General features: G+C 40.3%; 1 protein-coding gene across 2 annotated transcripts in view; it reads right to left on the reverse strand.

Moving 5' to 3' along the window:
• Positions 1-7,143: 7,143 nt before the first annotated feature.
• The window catches only part of CLUAP1 (clusterin associated protein 1), a 47,493-nt gene continuing 37,528 nt past the window's right edge, over positions 7,144-17,108 (reverse strand). For both annotated transcript variants that reach the window (XM_071211418.1, XM_071211419.1), the window contains one exon: positions 7,144-16,870. The gene's annotated coding sequence lies outside the window, so the exon portion shown is untranslated. The remainder of the gene's footprint in view (positions 16,871-17,108) is intronic.

The raw sequence follows: 17,108 nt of genomic DNA on the forward strand, positions 1-17,108 counted from the left end.
GCAAGGCACTCCTTGCGTGCATCAGCACTGCGCATGGCCAGCTCCACACGGGTCAAGGAGGCCCGGGGTTTGAACCGCGGACCTCCCATATGGTAGACGGACGCCCTAACCACTGGGCCAAAGTCCGTTTCCCGGAAGAGAACATAATTCTTATTTGCCAAGTTGTTCTCTGCAAGGCTGATATAACTAATGAACTATCACCATATATTATCCTGGGAAGCTCTGTACCGAAAACCAAAATCCTGTACTCAAATACTTGACACTGTGGTTTCAGATCCTATCTGAAAAATTCAAGAAACATTTCCAGTGGAACATTCCTCTTTATTTTTACTTTAAGCTTCTCTGGATCTCTTAATCATCTCCCAGAGAAATATTTTAAGAAATGCTTCTAAATAAAGGGAGGAAGTGCTATTTGCCTGCTACTGACTAGCATGTGCCTTCTGATGACAAGTCAGGACAACTGCTTTGGGCCTTATCTAAAATAGACACTACATATAACCAAGTGTTAGATGATTATGAAATCAACCTTAGGCTTCTTACCCCAAATAGTAGCATCAATACAAATAATTATCTGGTGTATTATGTTTTCAATATACAGTACAAATCTGAGCAGAATGACTTCTAAAGCAGTTTTGCTTTATCAATCACACATACACATACATACACACACACTTTTTCCGTCTCTTGTAGATTCAATCCCTCCCATTTCACTAGCTATTTTCCTTCATCCCTTTATCTAAAAAAAACAATCCTCCGCCTCTCCAAAATGTTCTATGATCCCTGCCTTTTCCTTAGCTCTGCCCTCTCTTTTGGCTTTTGACCATCAACCTTTCTGAGCAGGTCATGGATACTTAAGGTTCTGACCTCAAATCCCAATCTCTCTTTGAGCCATTACTTGCTATCTGACTTCTCCTTGCTAAGATCACCAAAGATGGCTACTAACCAACCTCAGTTGCCTCTTTGAGGCAATCTAATTCATACCCAGAATCTAGCACTTGTTTACCACTCCCTTCTTCGGCAATTCTCTCCTGACTTGGCTTCCATCACATTATGCTCTATCTTTTCTCCTTCTACCTTCTCATTACCAGTCAACACTTTTTTGAAAAATTATTAATACTTTTTTCCTAATTATAACAGTAAAATACATTTATTTTAGAAAATTTGGAAAATAACTTCCCAATCCCATTTTTTCATTAAGCACTGGTGTTTCTCAGGCTTCTGCCTCAGTTTTCTTCTCAGGCTTTTTGCTCTCCCCTGAGGAACCTTATATGCAAATGACTCTCAAACCTGAATCTGCAGCTCTTACCCCATTTCTGTCTGTATATTTAGCTTTTTAAAAATTCAATTTGTATAGGTAGTAATACTCAGTTTCAGAAGCCAGAAAGTAACTACTGGGCTTACAGTGGAACACAGCAGCTCTCTGTCTCATTCCTCACCCCTCCTAATACCCCTACTTCCAAAACCAAATATCCTGCATATAAGATTTCTTGCTTTATCTTTAAAAATTATCTGACTTGGGAAACGGACTTTGGCCCAGTGGTTAGGGCGTCCGTCTACCATATGGGAGGCCCGCGGTTCAAACCCCGGGCCTCCTTGACCCGTGTGGAGCTGGCCATGCGCAGTGCTGATGCGCGCAAGGAGTGCCGTGCCACGCAAGGGTGTTCCCCGCGTGGGGGAGCCCCACGTGCAAGGAGTGCGCCCGTGAGGAAAGCCGCCCAGCGTGAAAAGAAAGAGCAGCCTGCCCAGGAATGGCGCCGCCCACACTTCCCGTGCCGCTGATGACAACAGAAGCGGACAAAGAAACAAGACGCAGCAAATAGACACCAAGAACAGACAACCAGGGGAGGGGGGGGGATTAAATAAATAAATAAAATCTTTAAAAAAAAAAAAATTATCTGACTTCCTATTACAGAAAATGAGGAGTTAGCACTTGTACACCACCTCATGTCCCTACTTTTTCTTTCTCCATCTTTCTCCAACTTTCTAACACAGTTATAGCATGCTTTTTTGGCTAAATCAGTATTTCATGATTTTATCGGTACTGATTATTTTCATTTATTTTGTGTTTTCTTCCCTCTTTTTTGGTACTGATTATTGATGAGCTGTTTTCTTTCTATATAATTTGTTGTTCCTTCTAGAATTAATAGATGCTTCATTTTTTTTACTTATTTTCTATGTACTATTGCTTAATTCTTTCTTAACTGTCACACAGAATTATAAAGTCTCTCTGAACACTACCTCTTGCAGATGTATAGTACTTACATCAGTCCCATTTTCCCTTTAGCGAGATCCCTTCTCAAGCCTTCTGTCTTCTGGCTGCTTCCTAGTCTCCCAGAAAGTCATCATCCTAGGACTTCCCTTCACCACTGTCCTGGGTTAGATCCCATTTCCTGGATTGCACCTAGTCATTTTCTGATTTATTCCCTTTTTTATTGGGATGCATCCTCCACAAACTCTCCAAAAAATATATGAGGGGTCAAGTTTTGGGGAATGGATGATGTCTTTACGACATCTTCACATTTGATTGAAAATGAGGCAGGCTAGAATAGGGACCTAAGGAGGAAGGAGACAGAAGACCTAATAAGCCATACAGACAGAAACTGAGGCACGGCCTGCTAACTTACATCAACCTGTTGACTCACACAAGCAAGTTAGGGAGCTTACAAGCACACACACACCCAAGGGCTGAGTCATCAGAAGGCAGCCAGCAACATCATTACACGGTGGGGAAGAGGGAAGGGGTAGGAGGGGCTCCACCCTCCACACCCACTTTCAGGTTACCTCATGTCTAGTGGACAGTGACCAGAGGCCAGTCACCACCGGCCAATGCCTGCAGAGCTTGTGGACAGCAGCCAGAAGCCAGTCGTCACCGGACAGCAAACCCCACACCCCTAAGCAAATCAAACCACCCAACAGCGTTCCCCTGCTTTGCCTTAAATATGCCAATCAGTGCAGGCCCTGGAGTCCTGTACCCCCATAAAACAGGGGACGCCAGGGCAGAACTTCACATTTCTCTCCCTTGAGAATGCCCCCCTTCATTCTTGAAGGTGTACTTTATCTTGCTTTACACCCCAATAAATTCTTTGCTTATCTGATTAATTTGTGGCTCCTTCTTGAATTATTTCTCACTATGAAGCAAAGAACCTACACACCAGCTCTTATCAAAAAGTGGGCTAAATATATAGAGTTCTAGGTTGGAAAAAAATTTCCCTCAATTTTAAAAAAAGCATTGCTTCACAGAGCTAGCTAGTTCCTTCCAATATTACAGCTGTGAGGAAGGCAGTGTCATTCTGAGACCTGATTCTTTGTATGTGATCTATTTTTCTTCTCCAAAAGGTTGTAGAAGTCTCTGTCCCTGGTATTCTAAATTTCCTGATGATGTGCTTTGATGTGGATCTTTTTCATTTGCCATGCTGTGTACTTGCCCTTTTAATCTACAATTATTTTTCAGTTCTGGGAAATCTTTTTGTTTTTCCCCTTCGGTAACTTCCCTACTTGTTGTCTTTTTTTTTTTTTTGGTACTAGGGCTGGGGAATGAACCTGGGACCTTGTAAGTGGGAAGCCAGTACTCAACCATTGAGCCACACTGGCTTCCCTCAGTTGGTTTTTTCATTTGTCTGCTTATTGTTTGTTTTTGTTTTTAGGAGGCACCAGAAACCAAACCTGGTAACTTCCATGCGGGAAGCAGGTGCTCAACCACTTGAGTCACTTCTGTCCCCACCCCGGTTTTCTTTTTCCTCGAAATTGTATTAAGGGGGTTCCAGGTGGCCTCTGAGGAAGTTGAGGAGGGTGAGACCAGGATGGGGCCCTGGGTGTGCTGTCCATTCGATTAGCCCTGAAATGCTGAGGGTAAAAAGCTGGGATTGGTAGGCTGGATCCAGACCACTGACCAGGGTACAGTTCAAGGACAAGTGCAAGGTCGCACCTCCAAGGAGCATCATGTGCAAGAATGGCTTGACAAGAGGAAGTCCCAAATCACACATCGACAGAGCAAAGTTCAACAGTGAAAAACTCAACTTAAAGTTGAATTACTCAGATTTCCAAATTGTGAAATAATGGCTTTAAATTTTCTAATATACTCAGTAGTTTTGTTTTTTATCAATAGAGAATAGAACTATTCTGTGTATTCAATATTAGAATTTGCCAGTAAGTTATTTTAGTATCATATATTTGAATATCACCGTATAGTATGTGTGTGATGGAAGGATTCCAAGTATATACATAATTCTAATTAATTTAAACACATTAGAAATGTGCAAAAAAACTGGATTAGTAGAATCCCATCTTGAGATTGGTTCTCTCATTTTTATAACTTTTCTTTTTCTGTTTTTCTTCTCCTTTTCCTTTTTTCCCCCTCTTTTTCTTTTTATTCTTCTTCCATGGAGATTGTTTTTCAACTTTACCTGCTAACCCTTTGTCTTAACTTTTTAATTTTGGTTACTGTAATTTTTTTACTTCCAAGAGAATTTTCTAGTTTTTATTTTTATTTTTTTATTAAATAAAGTTGTAGGTTTACAGAAAGTACAGAGATCCTACATACCTACCGATTTTTAACATTTTAAATCAGTGTGGTACCTTTGTTACAATGGTTGAGTGAATATTATCTTTTTTTTTCTTTTTTTTTAAAAAGATTTATTTATTTTTGTTGTCTGTTCTCTGTATCTATTTGCTGCGTGTTCTTTGTCCGCTTCTGTTGTTGTCAGCAGCACGGAAATCTGTGTTTCTTTTTGTTGCGTCATCTTGTTGTGTCAGTTCTCCATGTGTGTGGCGCCATTCCTGGGCAGGCTGAACTTTCTTTCACACTGGATGGCTCTCCTTACGGGGTGCACTCCTTGAGCGTGGGGCTCCCCTATGCGGGGGACACCCCTGCGTGGCAGGGCACTCCTTGCACACATCAGCACTGCATGAGGGCCAGCTCTACACGGGTCAAGGAGGCCTGGGGTTTGAACCGTGGACCTCCTATGTGGTAGACAGACGCCCTAACCACTGGGCCAAGTCCGCTTCCCAATATTATCTTAATCGAACTATTTAACTATAGTTCATAATTTACATTAGGGCTGACTATTGTGTTGTACAGCCCTATGGCTGATTTATGTTTCTTTTTCAATTTTTCTTCTAGCAGCATATATAGACCACCTAAAATTTCCCCTTTTCACTACATTCAGATACATAATTCAGTGCTGCTAATCACATTTACAATCTTGTGTTACCATTACCAAAACTTTTCTGTCACCTCAAAGAGAAACTCTGCACCCATTAATTAACTCCCTATTCCTTACCCCCATCCCAACTCTTAGTAAACTATATTCTAGTTTCTGACTCTATGAATTTGTTTATTCACTTATTTCATATCAGTGAGATCATACAATATCCTTTTGTGTCAGCTTATTTCACTCAACATGATGTCTTCAAAGTTCATTCATGTTGTCACATGTATTACAACTTCATTCCTTTTCATAACTGAATAGTATTCCATCTATGTATATACCACATTTTGTTTACCCATTTATTTGTTAATGGACACCTGGGTTGCTTCCATCTTTTGGCAACTGTTAATAATGTCACTATGAATGAAAACATCTGAGCTCCTGCTTTCAATTCTTTTCGGTATATATCTAAAAGTGGGACTGCCAGTCATATGGTAATTCTACACTTAACTTTCTAAGGAACTGCCAAACTTTTTCACAGCAGCTGTACCATTTAACATTCCCACTAACAAAGAACGAGTGTTCCCATTTCTCCACATCTTCTCCAACACTTATTTTTGTTCTTTTATGGTAGCCATTCTAGTGGGTATGAAATGGTATCTTATTGTGGTTTGACTTGCATTTTCCTAGTACCTAGTGATGTTGAGCATCTTTCTATGTTTTTTGGCCATTTTTATATCTTCTCTGGAGAAATGTCATTTCAAATCTTCTGCCCATTTTTAAATTGGGTTGTCTTTTTGTTGTTGAGTTGAACAAATTCTCTAAATATTATGGATATTAAACTCTTATCAAATATTTTCTCCCATTCTATGGCTGTGCTTTTCCTCTAATGATGAAGTTCTTTGGTGACAAAAGTTTTTAATTTAGATGAGGTCTCATTTACCTATTTTTTCTTTTGTTGCTAAGGCTTTCAGTGTGAAGTCTAAGAAACCACTGCCTAACACAAGGTCTTGAAGATGAGTTCCTACATTTTCTTCTAGGAATTTTACATTTAGGTCTTACATCAATTTTTAGTTATTTTTGTATATGCTGTGAGGTAGGGGTCAACTTTCATTCTTTGCATATGGATATATATTTTCCCAGCACAATTTCCTGAAGAGACTTTCCTTTTTCAAGTGAGTAGACCTAGCAAAAGTCAATCAAAAGTCAATTAGGGGAAGTGGATGTGGTTCAAGCAATTGAGCTCCCACCTACCACATGGGAGGTGCCAGGTTCAGGTCCTGGTGTCTTCCTAATGAAGACAAGCAAGACAGCAAGCTGAAGCAACAAAACAGGGAGGCATGGCAAGCTGATGCAACAAAAGACATGAGGAGAACACAGAGTGAGAGATACAACAAAGCAGGGAGCAGAGGTGGCATAAATGATTACACCCCTCCCTTCCACCTCAGAGGTCCCAGATTGATTCTCGATGACTCCTAAAAAGAAGACCAGCACATAACAGAAAGACACTGGAAATGCAAATGAGGGGGTAGGGAGAAATAAATTAAATTAATCTAGGAAAAAAAAGTCAGTTGGCAATAGATGTGAGTCTATTTCTGAATGCTCAATTTTATTGGTCTGTAAGTCTGTCCTTGTGCCAATACCATACCGTTCTTACCACTGTAACTTTGTAGTAAGTTTTAAAATCAGGAAGTGTGTGTCCTCCAACTTTATTCTTCTTTTTCAAGATGGTTTTGGTTATTCGGGGCCATATGAATTTGATTGGCTTTCCCACTTCTGAAAAGGCAGCTGTTAGTCTTTTTACTGTGATTGTGCTGAACCTGTAAATTGCTTTGGGTAGAACTTATATCGTGACAATATTTAGTCTTAATCCATAAGCATGGAATATCCTATTTGTTTATGTATTCTATGATTTCTTTTAGTAATGTTTTGTAGTTTTCTGTTTATAAGTTCTCTACATCCTTAGTTAAATTTATTCCTAGATATTTGATTCTAATTTTTTTTTGTAAAGAAAATACTTTATTATGTTATGAAAAAGGCATCAATCAACTAGATTCATATTTGTTTGAAAAAAAATTGAACATTAATTAGACAGTATGTGGGGCATCCTGTTCCACATGGGAATGAGAAGATGCTATAGGTTTTCTAAGTATTGCACAGTCTGAAAAAACATCAACAAAAAAAGGGTAGGGGAGGAAAAAAAGATCACATAATCTTGGGAACCATCTTACATTATGAATAATCTACCAAGAAACATTTAAAAAAGAAAGCCCTTTGTTTCTACAGTAGCTTTGTGTTTATAGTTCTTGGAATGACTGTATTCCATCGAAGACATCAGTAACAGGAATCTTCATTTTAGTAATCCCATGTGCAAATATTAATAAAAAAATATATAAAATTGAGGGACGAAACGGGGTCCCTGTTATGGGACGAGCGGGGTCCCTGTTGCAGGACAAGTGAGGTCCCGTTGTGGGACGAGCGGGGTCCCTGTTAAGAGACGAGTGGGGTCCCGTTGTGGGACGAGAGGGGTCCCTGGCATGGGGAAGAAAGCCTCGTACGGCCGCTGAGGCTTCCCTCGGGGGCTCCAAAGGCGTGGAGGGCGCATGACCCAGGAAGGAGTCGCGGAGACAGGCTGATGGCACAAGTCTGGTTTATTGCGGGAGGGGATGCAGATTTATAGGATTGGGGAGTGGTGTGGCGGGTTCTGATTGGCTAGGGCAAATGCTGTTTCCATATAAGGCAATGTTCTGGCATTGGGCTAGTGATTGGCCAGTAGAGTATGTGCTAACTCTTGATAGGCTGACACTGTTACTAAGCTGATAGGTGGTTGTAAGCTGTTGCTGGGCAAACAGCGTACTAAGAGATTAGGTTTAAGGGAGGGGGGAGGGGAAGTGAGAGCTGGGCTAGGCGGGAGATAGGAAGGGGGAGGGCGGTGCCAGCCAGCCGTTAGCAGCAAAGGCCTAGTCAGGCGTGGTCACCTTGTCTAGGCCCAGTGGGCAGAGGCGGTGTCACCTCTTGCCGCACTGTTTGCCACTGAGACAAGCCGGGTGCCCCTCCTCCCACATAAAATAATGCAATTCAACTCTTGCCATCACCCCGGCAATCAAGACAACATTTTTGAGGGATAAGCATTGTATCGGTGTTCATACAGCCAGTCCCGGAGAATCTGAACAGATTCCTTGGGCAGGTTGCCCCTTCTTCTTTCTTGCCTGAGCCACCAGAAGAAGAGAGGTCCAAGGGGATGTCCATGCTGTCGTCATCCTCAGTCTCACTGCCAGACGCTGCAACAACACCTTTCTTGCTTTTCATCCTCGAGCCCCGCATCCCGCGGCGGGAAGTGCTGAGAGTCTCTGGCTTGGCCGCAGGCGCTCCCGGAACTTGGAGGCGGCGCTTGGCTCGCCCGCGCCCGGCCTGGGAGCCGGCTCGGCTGGCCCTGGCGCTTCCTCCCACCGCGATCTATTGGTGGCTGGCCGGGGGCTCGCCCGCCCGCCCCAACGCGCGGCCCTCCCCGCCTGGCTCTTTTCTCTAATTTCTTTTTAAATGAAATTTTCCCTTGATTTCCTCTTTTTTTTTTTCCTTTTGGCTTGTTCATTACTAGTGTATAGAAACAGTCATGATTGTTCCATGTTAATCTTGTGCTCTACCATATTGCTGAATTTTGTTTATTAGCTGTAGTAGCTTTGCTGTAGATTTTTCAGAATTTTCTATATATTTGGTCATATATAGATCATCATTTTTTAATTTTTCCTTTCCAATTTGGTTACCTCTTCTTGCCTAATGGCTAGAACTTCCAATACAATATTGAATAACAGTGGTGATAGTGGGCATCCTAATCTTGATCCTGATCTCAGAGTGAATGTTTTCAGTCTTTCGCCATCGAGTATGGTGTTAGCATATACATTCTTTATCACTTAAGGAAGTTTCCTTCTATTTCTAATTTTTGAAGTGTTTTTATCAAGAAGGGGTGCTGGAGTTGTCAAATGCCTTTCCTGTGTAATTTGAGAAGAGAATGTTCTCCTCCCCTCTTGTTCTATTAAAGTAGTATATCACATTAATTGATTTTCTTATGTTGAACCATCTGCATACCTGGCATAAATCCCCCTTGACCATGATGTATAATTCTTCTAACGTGCTGTTTGGTTCAGTATCCTAGAATTTTATTGAGGATTTTTATATGTGCATTCATAAGGAATATTGATCTGTAATTTTCTTTTCTTGTGGTAACTCTCTGGCTTTGGTATTAGGGTGATGCTGACTTCATAAAATGAGTTAGAAAGTGTTTCCTTCTCTTCAATATTTTGGAAGAGTTTGAGCAGGATTGGCGTTAATTCTTCTTGGAATTTTTTATAAAATCCACCAGTAAAGCCATCTGGTCCTGGGCTTTTCTTTGTTGGGAGGTTTCTGTTTTACTGATTCAATCTCTCTACTTGTTACTAATCTGTTGAGATCCTCTTCTTAAGTCAGTGTAAGTAGTTTTTTATATTTTTAGGGATTTGCCCACTTTTCTAGGTTATCTAATTTGTTGGCCTATAGGTGTTTCTATAATCCTTTTCATTTCTAAGGGGTCAGTAGTGATGTCCCCTTCATTTCCAACTTTACTTATTTATGTCCTCTCTCTGTCAGTCTTGCTAAGGATTTTTTAAATTTTATTGATCTTTTCAAAGAACCAGCTCTCATTTTTTCCCCTCTTGGTTTTATTGATTCTATTTTTTTTTAATTCTCTATTTTATTTATCTCCATTCTAATCTTAATTTTCTTCCTTCTGCTCACTTTGGGTTTAGTCTGCTCTTCTTTTTCTAGATACTCCAGTTGTGAGGTTAGGTCTCTAATTTGAGATCTCACTTCTTTTTTAATATAAGCCTTTAGAGCTATAAACTGCTCTCTCATCATTGCCTTTGAGACATGCCACAAGTTTTGATATGTTGTATTTTCATTTTCATTTGCCTCAAGTTATTTCCAAATTTATCCTGTGATTTTTTCTTTGACTCATTAGTTGTTTAAGAGTGTAATTTCCATGTACTAGTCAATTTTCCAGTCCTCCCTGTTACTGATTTCTAGCTTCATTCTGTCATGGTCAGAGAAGATACACTGTTTGATTTCAATATTTTTAAATTTTGTGACCCTAATCCAGGAGAATGACCACCCATATGTACTAGAGAAGAATGTGTATTCTGCTGCTGTTGGGTGAAGTGTTCTATATGTGCTGTTAGGTCTAGTTGGTTTATAGTTTCATTTAAATCTTCAATTTCCTTATTGCTCATTTGTCTAGATGTTCTTTTTGTTATGAAAGTGGTGTACTGAAGTCTCCTACTGTTAATGTAGAACAATCTATTTCTCCCTTCAAATCAGTTAATATTTGCTTCAGATATTTTGGTGATCTGCTGTTGGGTGCATATATATTTATAATTGTTACATCTTATTATTGAATAGACCCCTTTATTGATATGTAGTTATCTTCTTTCTCCCTCAAAATAGTTTTTTTACTTGAAAGTCTATTTTATTTGACTTTAGTATAGCTACCCCAGCTCTCTTGTGATTACTAATTGCATAGTATATTTCTTTCCATCCTTGCACTTTCAAACCTAGTTGTGATAATACAGGACTTTCTTCTCTCATTTTACTATTTGGTCTTCATAAGTCTTACACCTTTTTTTCCCCTCAACTCATCCATTCATGCCTACTTTCATATTTATTTGATTTATTGTAGTGTAATATTTGATGAGAACCTTCTCATCTGCCTGTACATATTTTCAGATATTTTTATTTATGGTTACTACAGGGCTTAAATATAACATTCTTTATCTATAACAATCATGTTTGATTTGATACCAACCTAACTTAAATAGCATACACATGCACTCTTCCTATATTCCTCCATCTGCCCAACATTTGTTGTACTTGTTATAAATTATATCTTTAACATGGTATGTCCAAAACCATAGATTTATCATTATTTTTTTATGCATTTGCTTTTTAGGACCTGTAAGAAATAAAAAGTGGAGTTACATACCAAAAAAAACAAACGAACAAAAAAACAAAACAAATAGTACGGGCATTTATAATTAGCCATATGACTACCTTTTCCAGACATCTTTGTTTCTTTAAGCTGTTTCAGTCCACTGTCTAGTGTCCTTTCCTTTCAGTCTGCAAAACTCCCTTTAGCACTGATTACAGGGCAGGTCTAGTGGTGATGAACTTCTTCAGCTTTTGCTTATCTGGGAATGTCATAACCTCGCCTTCATTTTTTTTGTTTTCCTTTTTAAATTTTCTTATTCTTTTTTTTTTAAACTTCATTTCTGAAAGACAATATCACTGTATATAAAATTCTTGGTTGGCAATTGTTTACTTTCAGCACTTGAAATATTTTGTCCTACTGACTTCTTGCCTCCATGGATCCTGATGAGAAATTGACAATCTTATTGGGGTTCCCTTTTACATAACATGTTACTTTTCTCCTGCAGCTTTCAGAACTCTCTCCTCCTCCTTGGCATTTGACAAGTTGACTACTATGTGTCTGGGCATGGTTTTCTTTGAGTTTATCCTATTTGAGGTTTATTGGGATTCTTGAATGTGTGTGTATTGTTTTAGTTTCCTTGTTACTAAAGCAAATACTATGTAATAGGTTGTCTTTAACTAGGGGAATTTATTAGCTCATGGTTTTGAAGCTAGGAGAAGTCCAAAAATCAAGTCATCATCAAAGTGATGCTTTCTTCTGGAAGACTATGGTGTTCTGGGGCTGGCTGCTGGTGATCCTTGGTCCTTGGCTTTTCTGTCACATGGAAGTGCATATGGTGGCCTCCCCTGGCTTCTCTTTTCTCTTCTGGGTTCCACTGACTCTTGGCTTCTGGCTCCTCCCTGTGACTTTGTCTAACTTTCCTCTCCTTATAAAGGACTCCAGTAATCCAAGATTAAAGCTCAACCTGATTCATTTGGGCCACACCTTAACTGAATTAACATCTTGAAAATATCTTATTTATAATGGCTCCATATCCACAGGAATTGATTATGTCTAAGAACATGTTTTCTTGAGTACACAGCTCTAAGCCACATCTTTCTTTAAATTTGGGAAGTGTTTGCCATTATTTATTTGAATATTATTCTGTCCCTTTCTTTCTTATCTTTATGGGACTTCCATAATGCATATATTGGTATACTTGATGGTATGCCACAGATTTCTTAAGCTCAGTTCACATTTTTCCATTCTCTTTCTTTTCCTAGCCAGAATCATTTCAATTACCTTGTCTTCAAGTTCACTTATTCTTTCTTCTGCCACCTCCAATCTGCTGCTGAAATCTTCTACGAAATTTTTCATTTCAGTAATTGTAGCCTTCCACTCCAGTAATCCTATTTGGTTCCTTTTAAAAACGTCTCTCTTTCTATCAGGATTCTCATATTGCTCGTTCATCATTTTCCTGATATCCTTTAGTTCTTTCTCCATGTTTTCTGTTATCTCCTTGAGCACACTGAAAAAGATTTTTTCAAAAGTCATCATCTGCTATGTCCAAAATCTGGTCTTCTTTGTTAATGGTTTCTGCATTTTTATCTTATTATTTTAGATGGGCCATCATTTCCTGTTTGTCTTGAAAGTTTTTATTGCACACTGTACATTTTAATATTTTAATATGTTAACTCTGGGATTTAGTACCTGAGCAATCTGTTCCTTAAAATTTGCATCCAGCTAGTGATATGACCATTATTTCTTTGAGTGCCAGAACCTAATAAAAACCAACCAACCAATGCAAAAAAAAAAAAAAATCAAAAACAAAAAAACACCTTTCACAGTCTTTGTAAATTGGCTGTGCATTGGATGGTGCTCTCCTTCAGAGTTTAACCCACCTATCAAGAAAGTGAAGTACAGTGTCCTGTCTTTTTTTTTTTTAAGATTATTTATTTCTCTTCCCTCCCCCCCCCACCCCACCCCCACCCCAGTTGTCTGTTCTCTGTGTCTTTTTGCTGTGTCGTCTTCTTTGTCCGCTTCTGTTGTTGCCAGCGGCACGGGAATCTGTGTTTCTTTTTGTTGCATCATCTTGTTGTCAGCTCTCCGTGTGTGCGGCACCATTCCTGGGCAGGCTGCACTTTCTTTTCACTCTGGGCAGCTCTCCTTACAGGGCGCACTCCTTATGCGTGGGGCTCCCCTACGTGGGGACACCCCTGCGTGGCAGGGCACTCCTTGTGCGCATCAGCACTGCACATGGGCCAGCTCCACACGGGTCAAGGAGGCCCAGGGTTTGAACCGCGGACCTCCCATGTGGTAGAAGGATGCCCTAACCACTGGGCCAAGTCTGCTTCCCGGCCCTGTCTTTTTTAAGACTGCATTTGTCTTAGGCTTGTATTTGCTTATGGTCTGAGCAATTCCCCTCTTTAAAGGAATTTGGATGTCCCTATGAAATAAGACTCTTCCCCACTCCCAGGTGCCCTATTGTATGTGTGAAAGCCAGTAATCCTTTTCCCCAGGCCACCTTGACTTGTTTCTTACACTGTTTTAGCTGTCTACAAGCTGCTTCTGCCAAGAGGGCAAGTACTGGGAGGGCAAGCAAGAGATGAGATTCCTGGTTCAGTCTTTCAGGCTGTCATGTGAATGACTGGCAAACATACAGGTACCACAGTATCCACATAGGAGTTACTCTGCTCCCTCTGGAACAGGTCCAGGGGCCCACAATGGGAGCCCAGGCCAGCTCCACACCACACCATGAGGGAAGGGCATTTTAAGGGTTTTCCAGAATTTGAGGAAGATGGCTCTGCCAGTTTTTGCTATTCAAAGAGTTATGCCACCATCTTGGTTGACCAACATCAGATGTGGGCTCTCTCCATGTTTTTTATGTTCCAAAAAATTGTTGCTGTCTCACTTACTTTAGCTTCATCTCCAATTCTCTTAATCATTGTGGATTTACCCCATTAACATTTCTTCTCTCTCAGGGGAATTTCAGGAGGGGACAGAGATTAACTAATGCATTTTATTCACCAGGTATAGTTGGAAGCCTTCCCTGTTTGCATATTTCCAAATGATTACTGGAAATTACCACCTGGATGTCTGACTGACATCTCAAGTTCAATATATTACAAAACTTCCCCCCACCTTCTCTTCCCTACCTGCTTTTCCTCCTCTCAATCTCTTTCAGGTAACAACTGGCCAAACTAGAATGCTCTTCCACCTTCAATTTCTCCTTCTTTTCAACTTACCTCTCACATATAAGCAGGCCTCAGATTCCATAAATTCTCCTTCGGAGAATCTCTTTTGGCATTCTTTATTGCCTTACCAACATCCAAACAGCTTTCTTGCAACATCCAAACAGCTTCCTAACCAGCCTTCCTGCAACTTCTCTATCCTTTCTAGTTTCTGTTCTATAGCGCCAGAACGATTTTTCTGAGAAGGCCTCATCTTTGGAGGTTGCTAACTGCTACCTGGAATCAAACTATTCCTCAGCATGCCAAACAAGACCCTTCTATTACTCCCTCACTATATACATGACAACTTTGGCCATACTGTGCTCCTTGTCATTTCCAAACAGGCTATGGACACCAACAGCTAGCTCTGTGCTTTCGCACATTTAGGCTGGGACTTCCTGCCCCACCATGATGCCATGTCTGATCTTCTCCATCTGATAGAGTCCTTCTCAGACTTTAAGAGCCAGCTCAAACCTGACTTTCACAGACATTTTCCTTGACTCCTCCAGGCAAGGCTGCTCCTTACTCTGGGTTTCCATAGAACATTACAAATGCCTTTACTTTGCACATTTCACATTGTAATATAATGTTGAATCATCTTTTTCTCTTACGATTGTCAAAGTATAATGGACAATACTAAAACTCGATTATCTTAGACTTCCTCAGTATTTAGCAGTGGCTAGACAAAGAAGGTGTTCAGTAAATGTTTGGTGAATGGAAGATTTAAGAAACAGGCAGCATATCCGTAGCAAATAATCCCATAGTCAATCAACAGCAATGATTTAAATGCTAGTTTTTCATTTAACTAATCATGCATTCTTCTCTGGGGCTTGAGGTCTGTGTTTTACTGGTTGGCCAAAAATAAATGAGCACTAGGTCATAAGGACTTCACATATGTGACTTCTGGATCCATTATAATAACCAAAATATATCAATAACTATGATCAAGTATTTGAAACTCCATTATTGACAGAAACTGCTCAAGCAAGGAAGTACTGTACCACTGTGAGACTGTGCAGTCAGTTAACCAATAATCATGCATCCTGCGGAGCTGCAGGAGTGGCTGACTATATCTGTGAATGCATAATTTATAGATCAGCGTGGGTTTCCATGTGAAAGACCACTACAAGAAAGCATCACATAGGAAAACATAAGTACGTTTCTGTGTGTTTTTCTTTCCTTTTCTTTGTTTTCCTTTTTCTGTTCATTAGCTTTGTTTTTTACATTTTTGTATTTTTAAAAAACAAAAGTCAGGTCAGACTCAGGTAAAGCAAAGCTATAACATCAAAGAAGATGCCATGGCATCTGATACAGTTACCATGGCTCCCCAACACATCTATTTCCTTTTCAGTTTGTTTAAAACAGGGTTATGTCATATGTAAAATTTAGAAAAACAGCAAGATAGAAATTGTCACATATTCTCCTAAAATTTACAGGTATCATATTGACCTGTGGACTCTTCTATGTGAGAAAAGTATATATTTATACATGGTAGGTGCAAATAAGAAACTAGAATTTCAAGTATTATAAAAATATGGTATTAAGTACCTTTTTAAAATAGAAGTTGCTTGACCTTATAATTTGTAAAATAAGTAAAAACTGTTCTGTGCTTTTCACACACACACACACTCAAAAAACATAAACACACACACACACACAAACTCTACCCATCCATCGTTCTCATTTCACAACAGGGAAATTCTTCTAGTGCTACTCTGTCCAATTCAATTATGGCTTATTTTATAAATCAGAAACACGAATGTGTTCAACAGTTTTTCCTGCATTTGCTTCATCCCTGAAGATCTCAAGATGCCCTGGTGGCAAAATGCAAGAAACCTGCTTCCTTTTCCTTTGTGGTAGACTAAACTTTTACCATGCTTTAGACAAGAAAGAGCTTCTTTAGAGAAATGTTGGCTGGTGGGAAGTTGTCATTGCAGGGCTTTAGAATCTCTGAAGGGTAACTCAACCCAGCCTAGCAGAGTTTCCATTAGACATGCAGTGGAAACATGAACATGTCTTCAAGGGGGAGTCTGACTCCCTGAGGAACATCAGCTTTCTGGGAGAAAAAGAAATATTTATAATCTGGAACTTGCCTCTGTTGTGTGGTTTTCAAGGAAAACTAGTTTTTACATACTTAGCTAACTTTCAGATGATCAAAATCTTAGTAAAATTCATTTAAAATTTGGTATTGTGAGCATGCAGCAGAAAGATTACATGATAAAGCAAAGGTTAGAATTAAAAGCTTATTTAGGGAAGCAGATGTGGCTCAAGTGATTGGGCTCCCGTCTACCATATAGGATCCAGGGTTGAATTCCTGGGGCCTCCTGGTGAAGCCAAGTGGGCCCGTGTGGTGAGCAGGCCCAAGCAGAGAGCTGGCCCACACAGAATGCTGGCCCATGCAGGAGTGCTGGCCCACGTGGAGAGCTGGCACAGCAAAGTGACGAAACAAAAAGAGACAGAGAGGAGGGACATACATAAGAGATGCAGCAGACCTGGGAGCGAAGGTGGCGCAAGAGATTGAGCGCCTCTCTGCCACTCTGGATTGGTTCCCAGTGCTCCTAAAGAGAAGAAAAGGGAAGCGGATTTGGCTCAACTGATAGAGCATCCGCCTACCATATGGGAGGTCAGGGGTTCAAACCAAGGGCCTCCTGACCCATGTGGTGAGCTGACCCACACACAGTGCTGATGCGTGCAAGGAGTGCTGTGCCACGCAGGGATGTCCCTCGTGTGGGGGGGCCCCACATGCAATGAGTGTGCCCCACAAGAACAGCTGCCCCATGTGAAAAAAGCACAGCC

The sequence above is a fragment of the Dasypus novemcinctus genome, chromosome 23, assembly GCF_030445035.2.
Source record: "Dasypus novemcinctus isolate mDasNov1 chromosome 23, mDasNov1.1.hap2, whole genome shotgun sequence".
Classification (NCBI taxonomy): domain Eukaryota; kingdom Metazoa; phylum Chordata; class Mammalia; order Cingulata; family Dasypodidae; genus Dasypus; species Dasypus novemcinctus.